Source organism: Corythoichthys intestinalis, chromosome 17, assembly GCF_030265065.1.
Source record: "Corythoichthys intestinalis isolate RoL2023-P3 chromosome 17, ASM3026506v1, whole genome shotgun sequence".
In the NCBI taxonomy this organism is placed as follows: domain Eukaryota; kingdom Metazoa; phylum Chordata; class Actinopteri; order Syngnathiformes; family Syngnathidae; genus Corythoichthys; species Corythoichthys intestinalis.
In genome coordinates, this window is record NC_080411.1 from 24,008,377 (window position 1) to 24,021,736 (window position 13,360).

The 13,360-nt window shown below is 38.5% G+C and overlaps 1 protein-coding gene across 2 annotated transcripts in view; it reads right to left on the reverse strand.

Annotated features, from left to right (window-relative positions):
- plppr1 (phospholipid phosphatase related 1) overlaps positions 1–9,513 on the reverse strand; it is a 98,452-nt gene extending 88,939 nt beyond the window's left edge. Inside the window, exon 1 of one of the 2 annotated variants that reach the window (XM_057818390.1) lies at positions 9,320–9,513. The gene's annotated coding sequence lies outside the window, so the exon portion shown is untranslated. The remainder of the gene's footprint in view (positions 1–9,319) is intronic. The other variant, XM_057818391.1, reaches the window with a different exon arrangement.
- Positions 9,514–13,360: the final 3,847 nt, after the last annotated feature.

A 13,360-nucleotide genomic window follows, 5' to 3' on the forward strand; every position in this document is an offset into this window, starting at 1 on the left:
TTAAGGGACAACTGGGGTCTTATCTGTTTTACTTGATCTTTTCCCATCTCACATTCTTATTCTCACAACACCTCCTATTAAAGCTTGGCTTTCTTTGCGAATAAGTGTTGCAAAAAAAAAGCCAAAAGAAAAGCAAAACACATCTTCCACTGAACTGAGCCATGTCTTACACTGAGATCTTACGAAATATGCTGACAGCACAGGTGACACGATTTTTAGGGAATAAGCACCGCACACAAACAAAAAACAAAGCACGCACAGAATGAATAGTAGCTCACTGAGATGAGAAAGAGATACTGTATCTCGTCACAACTCTCCTGTTGCACTTGGTTTGAATTGTTAAACAACGTGCAGTTACATTCATTCATTCTCAACCTGAAGCTGTATTTACAAAAGTGAATTTTCAACAGTGATTCTCCTTAAAGCCTTGCGATTGAGGCAGCAAATATCAAAGCATACAGTACTTTATATGGTGCATTTTTTGACAAATACATTCATAACTAAAGTAGAATATCTTAAAAAATACTAGAGATCGTTTTATAGGGCCAATGCCGATTTTTAGTATTTAGAGAGGCCGATAACCACTTTTTGAAGCCGGTATTCATTTACAGTTAAAGTGTAAAAATTGGCGCAGAAAAATTGAATAATGCAAACACTGAACTTTATTGAAATGCCTAAAGCATGTTTATTGAATCATTCATTCATTCATTCATTTTCCATGCCGCTTTTTCCTCACGAGGGTCGCGGAGGTGCTGGAGCCTATCCCAGCTAACTCGGGGCAGTAGGCAGGGGACACCCTGAACTGGTTGCCAGCCAATTGCAGGGCACAAGGAGACATACAACCATTCACGCACACACTCATACCTACGGACAATTTAGAGTGTTCAATCAGCCTACCAAGCATGTTTTTGGGATGTGGGAGGAAACCGGAGTTCCCGGAGGAAACCCACGCAGGCACGGGGAGAACATGCAAACTCCACACAGGAAGGCCGAAGCCCGGGATTGAACCCTTGATCTTAGAACTGTGAGGCAGACGTGCTAACCACTCAGCCACCGTGCCGCCGTTTAAATTGCGTTTTCTTCCTGATCGTGGCAGTGACAAAACAGTGCCATGCACTTTATACTTACAAACAATTGTTTGCACTGTTGCTCTTGGGACCTGCAGCTGCTTTAAAATGGCTCCAAGTGACTTTCCTGACTTGTTCAAGTCAATGATTCGCTTTTTCAGATCCATGTATGTATATTTTTGACCCAGCAGATTTGATCACTTTTTCTGTTAACCCATAATAAAGTCATAAAAGAACCAAACTTCATGAATGTTTTTTTGTGACAAAGAAGTATCTGTTCCAATCACTCTATCGGAGAAAAATCAGAGTTGTAGAAATTACTGGAAACTCAAGAGAGCCATGACATTATGTTCTTCACAAGTGTATGTAAACTTTTGACCACAACTGTAAGTCTAGGGGGAAAAAAAAAAAGTTTAAAAATCTTACTGTCCCACCGTGCCGCCTTTTTAAACAAGAATAATGTAGAAAAATGCTTGTCTTTATTACATGCTTCATTGAGGGAGTCCAGTCGAATCTGCTCACTGCTGAGAACAGCCGCGCACAAACACAAAATGAGTTGCCAAGGCACACTCGTGTTTAACAAGCTAAATGATGGTTGACAGTTGACACATTCAGCGTCTTTGAAGGTAGCACTGCCAAGCTTCTCTGGCAAGATCAAAGCCTTCAATGCTTGTTAACCTTAACAAGCAAAACTCGCAGTGCACTGCTGACCATGAAAAGCAGCAAGAGAGACAGTTAGGCTGTATGAACAAGAAGCAGAAAAACAGAAATTTGTAGTTTTTAATTAAAACCTGATCCTTTCCAACTGATTCCGATACTCTGAAAAATGGCACAATCCCTAGTCCCTATCCTTGGTTTTAAATTGACTTTTTCATATCGGCTGGTCGGATTTAAAAAAAAGGCTGATACCGATATACATCAAATTTCCAAATATCATTAAAAAATACCTTCCCAAGCACAAGGAGAACATGATTAAAACACATAATAGATTGAGATTAAACCCGGAGCAGGGTTTGATTGTGGATTGTGAGGCAGGAATAATAACCACGGTAGTTCTGTTCTTCCTCTCAGTTGTTGCTGCACAGATTCAAAATAAATTGAATGTCCATATCTCCTGTGGTGTGACCTCATAATAGCAATCAAAGTATTTGTATTCACTCACATTTTCACAAATACATAAAGAAATACATTTTTAGGGTTGTAAAGCTAAAAAGAAGTGGACTAACAGATCATCTAGTCCAAAATGATCTGGTCTATAGTACCTACACAGGTTTGAACGTGGTTTTCCTCTCCCTGTATTAACAAAAAGAAATCCCTAAACTTGAGCTCATTCTCCATGAGCATTTGTTATCTCACCTCAGGGCCTATCCATCCCCTGAGGGATCATTGGCAGATCTATTACCCCATCAGGAAACCTCCACTCCTCAAATCTCAGTGCCCACCCCCACACGCACCTCTAGTGGTAATCAAATACATGCTGTCACGAAATCATTTGAGTGTGTGTGTGTGTGTGGGTGTGTGTGTGTGGGGGGGTGCGTCCGTGCAACGTAATGTGCTTGTGATCAATAACCAGCCTCTAGAGATCAGAAGTCACTCCTTCCTTCAGTTTCACTTCATTGTGTGAGTCCGTGCTCAAACCACACAATATACAGTAATATCATGACTAACGCACAGCAAAATATTCACGACACAGTATACTGTATATAGTCATTTATTCATCCTCCATGCCACTAATTCTCAGGAGGAATGCGGGGGTGCTGGAGCCATTCCCAGCTAAGAATGAGCAGAAGAGTTCAATGAGACAAACAACCATTCACGCACACACTTATACGGATAATTTGGAGATGTTTTTGGGAGGTGTGAGGAAACCGAACCAGGTACTGAGCTCTTCCCATCTCTCAGCTTCGAGGCAGTCGTGCTAACCACTCATCCATCTATTTACGACCTCATAAACAAAAATCAGCATAAAAAAATTAAAAATTTACAACATGAGCGGGATGATGTTAATGCAATAATGAAATCAGATACACAAAGCATCTATCCTTTCATTTTCAACACCGCTTATACTTGCTTATATCAAATGACTTTGAGAGGCGGACTACACCCTAAACTGGTCGCCATTCAGTCGTAGGGCACACACAAATGCAAACTAGGGCTGGGCGATATGGCCTAAAGTAGGTGTCACAGTAAATTGAGCAGATTTACCTCTCGATAACGATAAATAACGCTAAATTCGCCCAAGCAGACTGTTACAGTGGGGAGAACAAGTATTTGATACACTGCCAATGGGTTTTCCCATTGGCAGTGTATCAAATACTTGTTCTCCCCACTGTATATAATTTGAAAATCTGAATCCCTGCATGAAATACAGATGAGCCGTTTCTCGTTCATTTAGTTACAAGCTTTCAATTTAACATATTTAACAACTGTAGATGCAGTCCAAACATTAAGTACTAATTAAAAAAAATATTGCAAACAATAAGAATTCCAGTATGAACATTTATTACAGCTTGTATGGCTAGAACAATGTACATTATCAAAATGAATATGACTGTGCAAACATGTCATTGTAACACAAATGACTGAGATCTTGAACAGTACAATTCAAAAAGACAATATACGTATTGTTAATGGCTGCTGTGACATAATTACTCAACACAAGTGTTTACTTCAAGGTTTCAGGGTTTTTTCCCCAGTGCATTTTTAATACATGCACGCACACACCAACCCCCACACACACATTAAAGCTATATTGATCTTCTTCCAATGAAACATTTAAGATTTTATGATGGCAGTAATGACACAGAATTAAGCAAGCAATTACAGAAAAATAGCTGTGGCCATTAAACGTCAGATAAGTTTCACTGTTGGATTGTACTTTATGCTGAATGCTTTACCATCAGAAAAGCTATCAGAGAAATAACACACAGACCGAGATGCAAAATAACGTGACATACTAATTGCTACATGCAGTCCGTGCCCAATCAATCCACTCATTAAGTTCAGCCATTTCGACAAACCGCTAACCGACTCCATCACGTTCATTTGTAGCGTTAGCCGCTAGCAGTAACCACTAGCGTTAGCCTCTGGCCAGGCTACCAGTAGAAAGCACCCTCTCCAGGAAATCGTGAGAACCATGGAGGACAGCGGGTTAAAGCCCATCTGGATGCCGCCAAGAGTCTACTTAATGTCAGGTGAAAGTTTGGCGAACCTCCCATAAGCCACACTCCATCACGTTTACTTGTAGCATTAGCCGCTAGCATTAGCCTACCGGGGTTCTGTTTTTTTGACGTCCTGATAACCACGTGACTCCATACGTAAGCACACTGACTGCTTTCTTAAAGGGGAATGAACGTAGCCGAACAACACAGAATCAAAGCGGGATGAAAAGACTGTATTTTCTTGTTTTATTAAATTACCGAATTTACAGACATGGTCAAAATTACATCAGTCATCGTGAAGAATTTCGGTAACGGTAAATTTTCGGTTTACCTTGCCCTGCTCTAATGCAGACAAATAGAGCATCTTTATACCTTTTAAATGCCAGTCTGTGAATGGGAGAGAGTGAAAAAATGTATTCACATATAAAAGGAGAAGACCAAAGAAATGTGTAGGTCATAAAGTGTCTCATATTTGTTGACTACTGTAGCTCAATTGATGCCCCGCCAACACAGCTTACAGGAAGTATTGCACCGACACCGATTAGTACAGGAAAGATTAGTATAGGAAAGGGCTCAGATATGGCATTAAAATACAGGTATCAGTATCAGCTAGTTCTATGAAATAACACGCCGATGCTGCACAATTTGTACTCTTTGAGATTTAGTTTCTAACCAACGGTCGCCCTTCCCAAGATGGCCGCTAGTTACAAACACCATTCGGTAGTTGTCCTTCACATGGTGGCTACCGCTACCAATTACGAACGTTAAAAAAGAAGACAAAGGTCACTACCCAAGAAGAAGAAGAAGAAGTGGAAGAAGACAAACAAAAAAAAAGTCTTTTGAGCCGAGGAAACTTTTGGTCGGTGTTGTTGAATGTGCTCATTAGGCAGTCATATTTTTGATGTATGGGCCGATACTTTAAACGGTGGATAAATGTACATGTTAAATGGTAATTCCAGCCATTTTTTTAAAGTTTTATGAACAAGGACAGTGACATGAGCATCAAAAAAGATGTTAGGCTTGTTAGAAGGACGAAAAACTGGAAAAAGCAGGTTAGCGAACTGTTAACCTCTGCTCACAAAAGTGATTAACACATGAGCTAAGCTAATGCACTCACTGACTGTAGACTTAGTACAGGCTTGATTTCAAAATGAGCAAACATTTGAAAAAATAAAAATAAAAACATTTTAGCATTTGAGAGCACCTTCAGTCTCAAGGTTTCATTTGTTTATTGTCACCCATACAAGGCAAGCGCAAATGTTGCTAAGCAGTGTCTGACACTCATGTTAGCAATTATTTTACATTCAAATGATTATGTGGTAACTTAAAGGGAACAAAATGTGCATGTGTGTGAGAAAAAAAAAAAAGTGGTATCGCATCGACCGATACCACAAAGCCAGATAGCGGTATTGGTATCGGGAGCAAGAAATGTAATGACTGCAACACTACATAGAAGTAAATACCATACTTTTAGGACTATAAGTCGCAGTTTTTTTCATAGTTTGGCTGGGGGTGCGACTTATCCTCTGAAGCGACTTATGTGTGAAATTATTAACACATTATTGTATCATTTTTACATATTATTTTGGTGTTTTGAAGTGACACTGATGGTTTGGTAAACTTGTTAACATGTTCTTTATGCTATAGTTATCTGAATAACTCTTAATTGCTATGTTACGTTAACATACTGGCCACATTCGCATTTCATTGTTCATGCATCATGTAACATTATCATACTGTACACTTATTCAGCATGTTGTTCTCTATTGTATTTTTATTTTAAATTGCCTTTCAAGATGACTGATCTGTTCTATGTGTTGGATTTTATTAAGTAAATTTCCCCCAAAAATGCGACTTATACTCTGGTGCGACTTATACATGTTTTTTTCCTCTTCGTTGGGCATTTTATGGCTGGCGCGACTTATACTTAGGTGCGACCTATTGTCCGAAAAATACGGTAGTAACTACAATGTGAATATCCATTGTGGACTTCATGCGAGAGGCGGTATAGTCCCTTAATTAGTTGCCAATCAAACACACAGGACAAAGACAGACAACCATTTACACCTTTTAAGAATTTAAAGTTTTAGAAATTACCCTAAGAAGCATGTCTTTCAGGTGTTGCAACCAAAAACCAACATGTGTTTATCCTGTAGTGTAAAATAATAGAAGAGTTTTTTTGTTTGTTTGTTTGTTTTTGTTTTTTGTGAAGCAAATATAAACATGCATGGATGTGTCCTTCTCTGGAAAACATCATCAAACAAATAATTTGTAATACATTCATATTTTTAGGGTAAAATCATATTTAGATTATTTTAAAAATAAAAAAATAAATACAACACAACTATTTTTTCGACGGCATGGTGGAAGAATGTTTAGCACATCTTCTTTACAGTTCTGAGATTTATGGATAAATCCCAGGCTCTGACCTTCCTGTGTGGAGTTTGTATGCTCTCTGTGTCTGCATTTTCTCCCACATCCCAAAAGCATGCATGATAGGCTGATTAACACTCTAAAATTGTCTCCTTGTGCCCTGTGATTGGCAGGCAACCGATTTAGGGTACCCCACTTACAGCCCGTAGTTAGCTAGGATAGGCTCCAGCACCCCCGTGTCCCTCGTGAGGATAAGCAGCTCGGAAGATGAAGAATGATTAACTTTCCTCAAAAATAGACGACTTATTTTCATAAAATTACGATTTACAGCCAATATCTAAGTGCAGTAGTTATTTCTTTCACCCTCTAGCACCTATAAAAATACTTGCGAACGTACACTGTAGTATTTACTATTTAACATTGCAACAGTGGAGTAGTAAGCCTAAATTATCAACCAGAATAAGACAGAGGTTTTATATCTAGTACCGTGATTTTCAGACTATAAGGCGCACCTGACTATAAGCCATCGCCCACCAAATTTGACATAAAAACGGCATTTGTTCATAGATAAGCCGCACTGTCCTCAATGTATTATGGGATATTTACACCAAAAGATATTAACCGGAAACACTTTATTTGACACCAGCATCATAAGACTGTCGTAAGACCAAACAAACCATCATGAAGCTTTGAACCAATCGGCTGCAAAGCTTCATTGCTTCATGAAGCTTCATTTGGCCATCACTGCTCCCTTGGGGGAAACATGTAAACTCTGCTGCCACCTGCTGTCAACAGTTGTCTTCCAACATGCCTCCTAGCATGCATTGCAGCGCTACAGATTTAAATAACAAATAAAATTCATGTTCTGTGCTATTTATTTCTTCATTTACTGTTCTAGTAGTTTTATTAATTGCTAGTAAAGGTATTTGGTAACACTTTATTTGACAGTAGCGCCATAAGACTGTCATAAGATCACCATAATTATTAAATGACACTGCCATGAGCATTAATGAATGCTTATGACAGATGTAATTTTGCATCACCTGGCAAATGATCTCACTTTTGAATGGACGTAAAAGATCCGAGCTGGACTTGAATGGAGTTAGTGACATAATTTGCCAGATGACGTTTCATGACATCTGTCATAAGGATGCATTCATGCCCGTGATAGAGTCATAATTATGACGTTCTTATGGCAGTCTTATGACGCCGCTGTTGAAGTTACCTATTAAGCCAAATAAATCAATAAATAAGCCGCACTGGACTATAAGCCGCAGGATTCTGAATGAGGGAAAAAGTAGCGGCTTATGGTCCGAAAATTACGGTAGATATAGATCATGTTATTGTAAGCCACAGTGATATTATACAGTTTGAAATCAGCCCTTCACATAAATTAATCTTAGAAATTATTGCACTTAATAATAAAAAATAACTATAAGGACACAATAGTAATAAAAAAGGAATAACTGCACGCCAATGTCGAATAAAGTGTTACCTATTAACCCAAATAAATCAACAAATAAGACGCACTGGACTATAAGCCACAGGATTCAAAATGAGGGGGAAAAAAGAAGCCCATTATAGTCCGAAAATGACCGTAGATATAGATCATGTTATTCTATGCCACAGTGATATTATACAATTTAAAATCAGTCCTGCACATAAATTAATCTTAGGAATTAATGCAATTAATAATAAAAACTAACTCTAAGGAAACAAGAGTAATAAAAAGGAATAACTGCACGTAAGGACTCCATTAAAATGAAAAACGCATTAAAAAAAAAAAAACAAAAAAAAAACTAGATAACGATATTAGTTCGATAAATATTTACAGTTTTTAAAAAACTGAACAAAAATGTTCTAACTCAAAAGTGCCCCACTTGGGGAATCACTGTTTTCTTCTCAGGGTAATGGTAATACTCCTGTTGTATTAATACTCATTTATGTCCACTAAAAGGAAAATCCTGCACCAGAACAATTCAAAAAACACATTTCCACCCTTGTGTACATGGGATGCACATGTAAGATGAACATGAAAACACAATCAGAGATCCTCCACAATCTAATCAGCTCTTGCATTAATAGGAAAGCCAATGCAAAGCACTTCTAGCTGAGACTGTGAAGCTGCCCAAAAGTGGATGATGCCCTGAATTAATTCCGAGGTTGCAGCTCATTGATACATCCTAATAAGCGTGAGATTTCAGCCTTTTGAGTGATCCGAGAGGCATCAACTGCGCCTTGAGTCCACAAAGGGGGTTGTGTTGGCCTGTAGTGTTGGGGGGCGGGGATAAGGGCCACATTATGTTCATTTTAGCAACATCTGCCGATCAAAAAAGCGACAAATGTGCACCGAATACGTGTGAGGGATACGATAGGCAAATACTGTAAGTATGTCGAGTCTTGAATAATATTAAGTGTTGAGGGCGTGATGTGGGGAACCCATTCACGGCCACTGTTGCTAGTGGAGAGACAGGTGTCTTTCCCTTGAATACCAACACGATCGTAACAATCATTAAAACCTAATTATTCAATACAGAGAATAGTGTGCTGAAAGGGATTTTACGCATCGAAGCGTTTTAATTGCAACCAAATGAACGCTCGCGTTGAAACCCACAACTTGCCTCGGTAACAGACAATAGCGCCACACCAAATCTTGTGTGTATGCGTGTGTGCGCGTTATTTCTTCCCCACACTACCGTCGACATCACGCACGCTTACCGCTATGGGATGGAGCAATATTCCAGAAAAAAGGCGAATCCATGAAAGACGAGAGAGGTGTGAAGAGCACTCCTATACTCCTACTACCCGTACTACTACTATTCCAAGGGCTGTTCTGCGTGGATGTGAGGGGCATCACGCGGCGTGGATGAGGACGGATGCTGTGCTTTGTCGGAGGGCGGGGACAAGACGCACAGTGGGCTCCAGTGGAGCGTGCCTAACTCGTTGGAGGGACCTTGTGTTCCGTGCAAGTGGGCTGTCTCGTCCGGCAATTCCCAGCCAGGCTGCCCTTTACAACCCCACGTACAACACTTGTTTTTATTCCATTGGGGTTTGTCCAGTGCTTATCCATATTTATGTGGCTATAAACAGCGGATGAGTGTAGTTCTGAAGAATCATCAGAAATAGTGAAGAATTCCCAAACTGACAGGAAGACCAGAGGCGGAGTTTTGACTTTTGGGGCGGAGGGGGCACAACATGTTGGTGACCCCAAAACGCAGTGTCAAAAATAAAATTAACTTACAAGAATATTTATAATCATAAGTTGACAATGAGCGTTTTTTTTTTTTTTTTTGTTTCCTATCATTCTTGAGGGGAATTCTAAATCAGGCTGCTTAGGCAATACTTTTTGCCAAGATCGTCATCCATTGAATATGGTACGCCCGCCGGTGTCGTGCCAATGTAGTTACCCCAGTCAAAAATTGTATCCCCTGGGCAGAGCCATATGGAGGTAGTTATTATTCAATCAAAAAAAGTTGCTTCAATCAAAATATATATTTTCAACCCAAAAAAAGTAGCTTCAAGTAAAAAAAAATGTGTTTGAATGCAAAAATAAATTTGAAACCAAAACAAAATGCATGTGAAAGCTATTTTCTTTGATTGAATTTTTCTTTTCTTTTTTTGATTGAAGTCCTTTTTTTTTTTTTTTTTTTTTTTTTCATTGAAGCAACTTTTTTGATTGATGTAATGTCGATTTGCGTTTGGGCCACATTTCGGCTAGGACATTTTTGTTTTTATTATTCAATCAAAAAATAAGTTGCTTCAAAAAAATATTTATTTTCAAAAAGAATCACTTCAATCAAAAACAAAAAAAATCAATCATGGAAAAAGTTTTTGAATGCGAAAAAATATTTGAGATTGAAAAATTTGTCTTCTTTGATTGAAGCAATCCTTTTTGTATTTGGGCCATATTATGAGTAGGACATTTGTGTCTAAATCATTTAATCCCGAAAAAAAAGTTGCTTCAATCAAAAAAATATTTTAATCAAAGAAAAAAACTCATTTGCAAAAAAATTTTTTTTTTAAATATTTTTTTGACCGTCTAATGATCACATGATCTGTTCAAAAAATAATTTTGACCCATTATGAAAATATGTATTTTTTTGTTCATTTTTGTTGCAGTTTTATTGCATACAGCTTTCATATATATATATAGGAAAGTCAATTACATGCAATGACACTTTTTTGCCACCAAGGGGGCCCTGGCCCCCCCTTAAAATCCGCTATGAGGAAGACTAAAGTGATTATTAAACGCATACAAATCTAACTTCCAATAAGGTGTTTGCAGTCAGCAATTCATTTCTCAACAAGCTTAAAGTGCCTGTGACACGATACAAATCACATCAAATCATATTTTGAGACGATTCAACTATACAGTGGTACGTCTACATACGAAGTTAATTCGTTCCGGGACCTTATTTGTAAGTCCAAATGGTTGTATGTCGAGCAGGATTTTCCCATAAGAATGCATTATAATTCCATTAATTCGTTCCACAGACTGAAAACCAACACTAAATCCTTGATAAATACTGCTGTTACTATTAAAATAGCAATTACAAAGAGCAAAATAAATTATGAATAAAAATGGAAATAATAATATGATAATAGTAATAACAATAATAAAAATGATAACCGTAATAATTTAACAAATCGGGTTCTAATGTAGCGGATGTATTTTGCGTGGTGTACCTAAACGCATCGCATGGTTGGCGGAGTGAGAGACAGTGCAGTTGAGATATTACTTTCTCTTTTAACTCCTGTTGTTTCTGTCGTCAGCTGCTGTGGACTTGTGGCATGTTGTGTTGCACAAGTTCTGAAATAAATGATTAACAACCTGACGGAGCTGGTGATTTCTTTGGCGATGGTACTACAATAATAATTGTCACCTTAACTTATAAAGACTGGCGAACGGAGGTCGGAGGAGTATTGTCAAGCAGTTCATGGACGCGCACCACACGCTAATATTTTTCCATCTACATTTCAATGGTAAGCCACACCTTTTTTCTTTTTATCACCACCTGCTTAAACATTCTTGGAACCCATGTTGATTTCTCTCACAAAAAAATCTGCCGTGCGTCCGTCTTGCGGTAAAACAATGAAACTGCGACGCTGTCATAAACCGTCGTATTTCGAGCATTTCGTCGAATGTAGAAACAAATGGCAAGTCAAATTTTACTTCGGATGTCGAAAAGATTGTGTGTCGAAGCAATTGTATGTCGAGGTACCACTGTATAGAACAATTTGGCAAAGCGCAGCAGATGACTAGAAACAAGTCTTGCCGTTTACCCCCTCCTGTCATTATAGCGCTCTGGTGCATCCATCTGGGTGATGACGTTGGCGGGGTACCGATTTCAGTGTATTTAGAATTCAGCCCAATGGAGGAGGAAGCATTTTTCAGCGATTCCAGATCAAGTGTGGATCTTTCAAGTGATATTGTCGATCCAGAGGAAGCCTGTGGCATACAGCCATCTATGTAGGGATGGGCATCGAGCATCGATGGGAGCCGGTTCTAACACTCCCGGAACCGTTCAAATTTTTTAAATTTCGATTCCATGTTTCGATGCCCTGACCGCCGAGCGAAAAAAAAAAAATGCAAAAACACAACTATATCATTCAAGGGTGGCTGTACGACCAATATGATTAAACACCTCCTGCTTCATGGAATACAAGTGCCAAGTGCATAGCTCAGTGCTGCGTATTTGACACACTGTGCCGGTGTTCTCATAAATTTTGCACCCCACGAATGCAGCGGTTGCAAAGTAAACACTATAAACTTTCTTTGTAGAAAGCAATATTTACTTAAGTTTTATCATGGACGGACATGTAGAAAAGTTAACATCTTCGTCGTGTCGTTAAGCATTTATTCATGCCATATTTGTGTTGCACATGTTTATGGTGTAACTTGTTTATTTAGCACCTTTGGATAACATTGATAGTAGAACTGTCTGTAAAAGAGGGGTTATTCACCACTACAAAAGCTTTGGTTGCAAATTTTGATGAGGGTGCAAAATTTGTCAGAACACCGGTTCTCTAACCAGGTAAGTAAAACAATAAAGGTAAGTAAAAAAAAATAAAATACATCTGTCTTCTGCTGTCCCTGCCACCTGACCCCGGATTAAGCAGTCGATGATAAATGGATGAATGGAATAGTACGAGAATAAGTCGTATTATTACGTCAGGCTACGGTAGATATCACAGGTATATACAACTAGATACGAAATGACAGCCTCGGCGGCTATAGCACATGTATAGAGAATTAGATGCGAAATGACAGACTCGCCAGCGTTAGTAAACTGCCGCCATCTTCAAGCTGTAGAGTTGCCACCTCCGTTAAAATCAACAGTATTAAAATTAAATTATAAATTATAGGCAAGGCAAGGCAAATTTATTTATATAGCACAATTCAACACAAGGCAATTCAAAGTGCTTTACATCACATGAAGACCATAAAAATCACATTTAAATCAACACAGCGTAAAAACCAAGACAAAAGATCGCATTTAATCACAGAATAAAAATAAATAAATAAAAATAAAACAAAAATAAAAATAAAGCAAAAACTACTACTACTAATAATCACTGAAATCAGCTATGGAGATCAGCACAAGAGGAATAGAAGGCAGGTAGATTGAAATATATAGACAGTTATGGATATGCAGTGCTAAACCAAAGTGTTTTTAGCCCTGATTTAAAGGAGCTAACAGTTTGAGCATACTTCAGACGTTCGGGTAACTTGTTCCAGAGGTGAGGAGCATAATAACT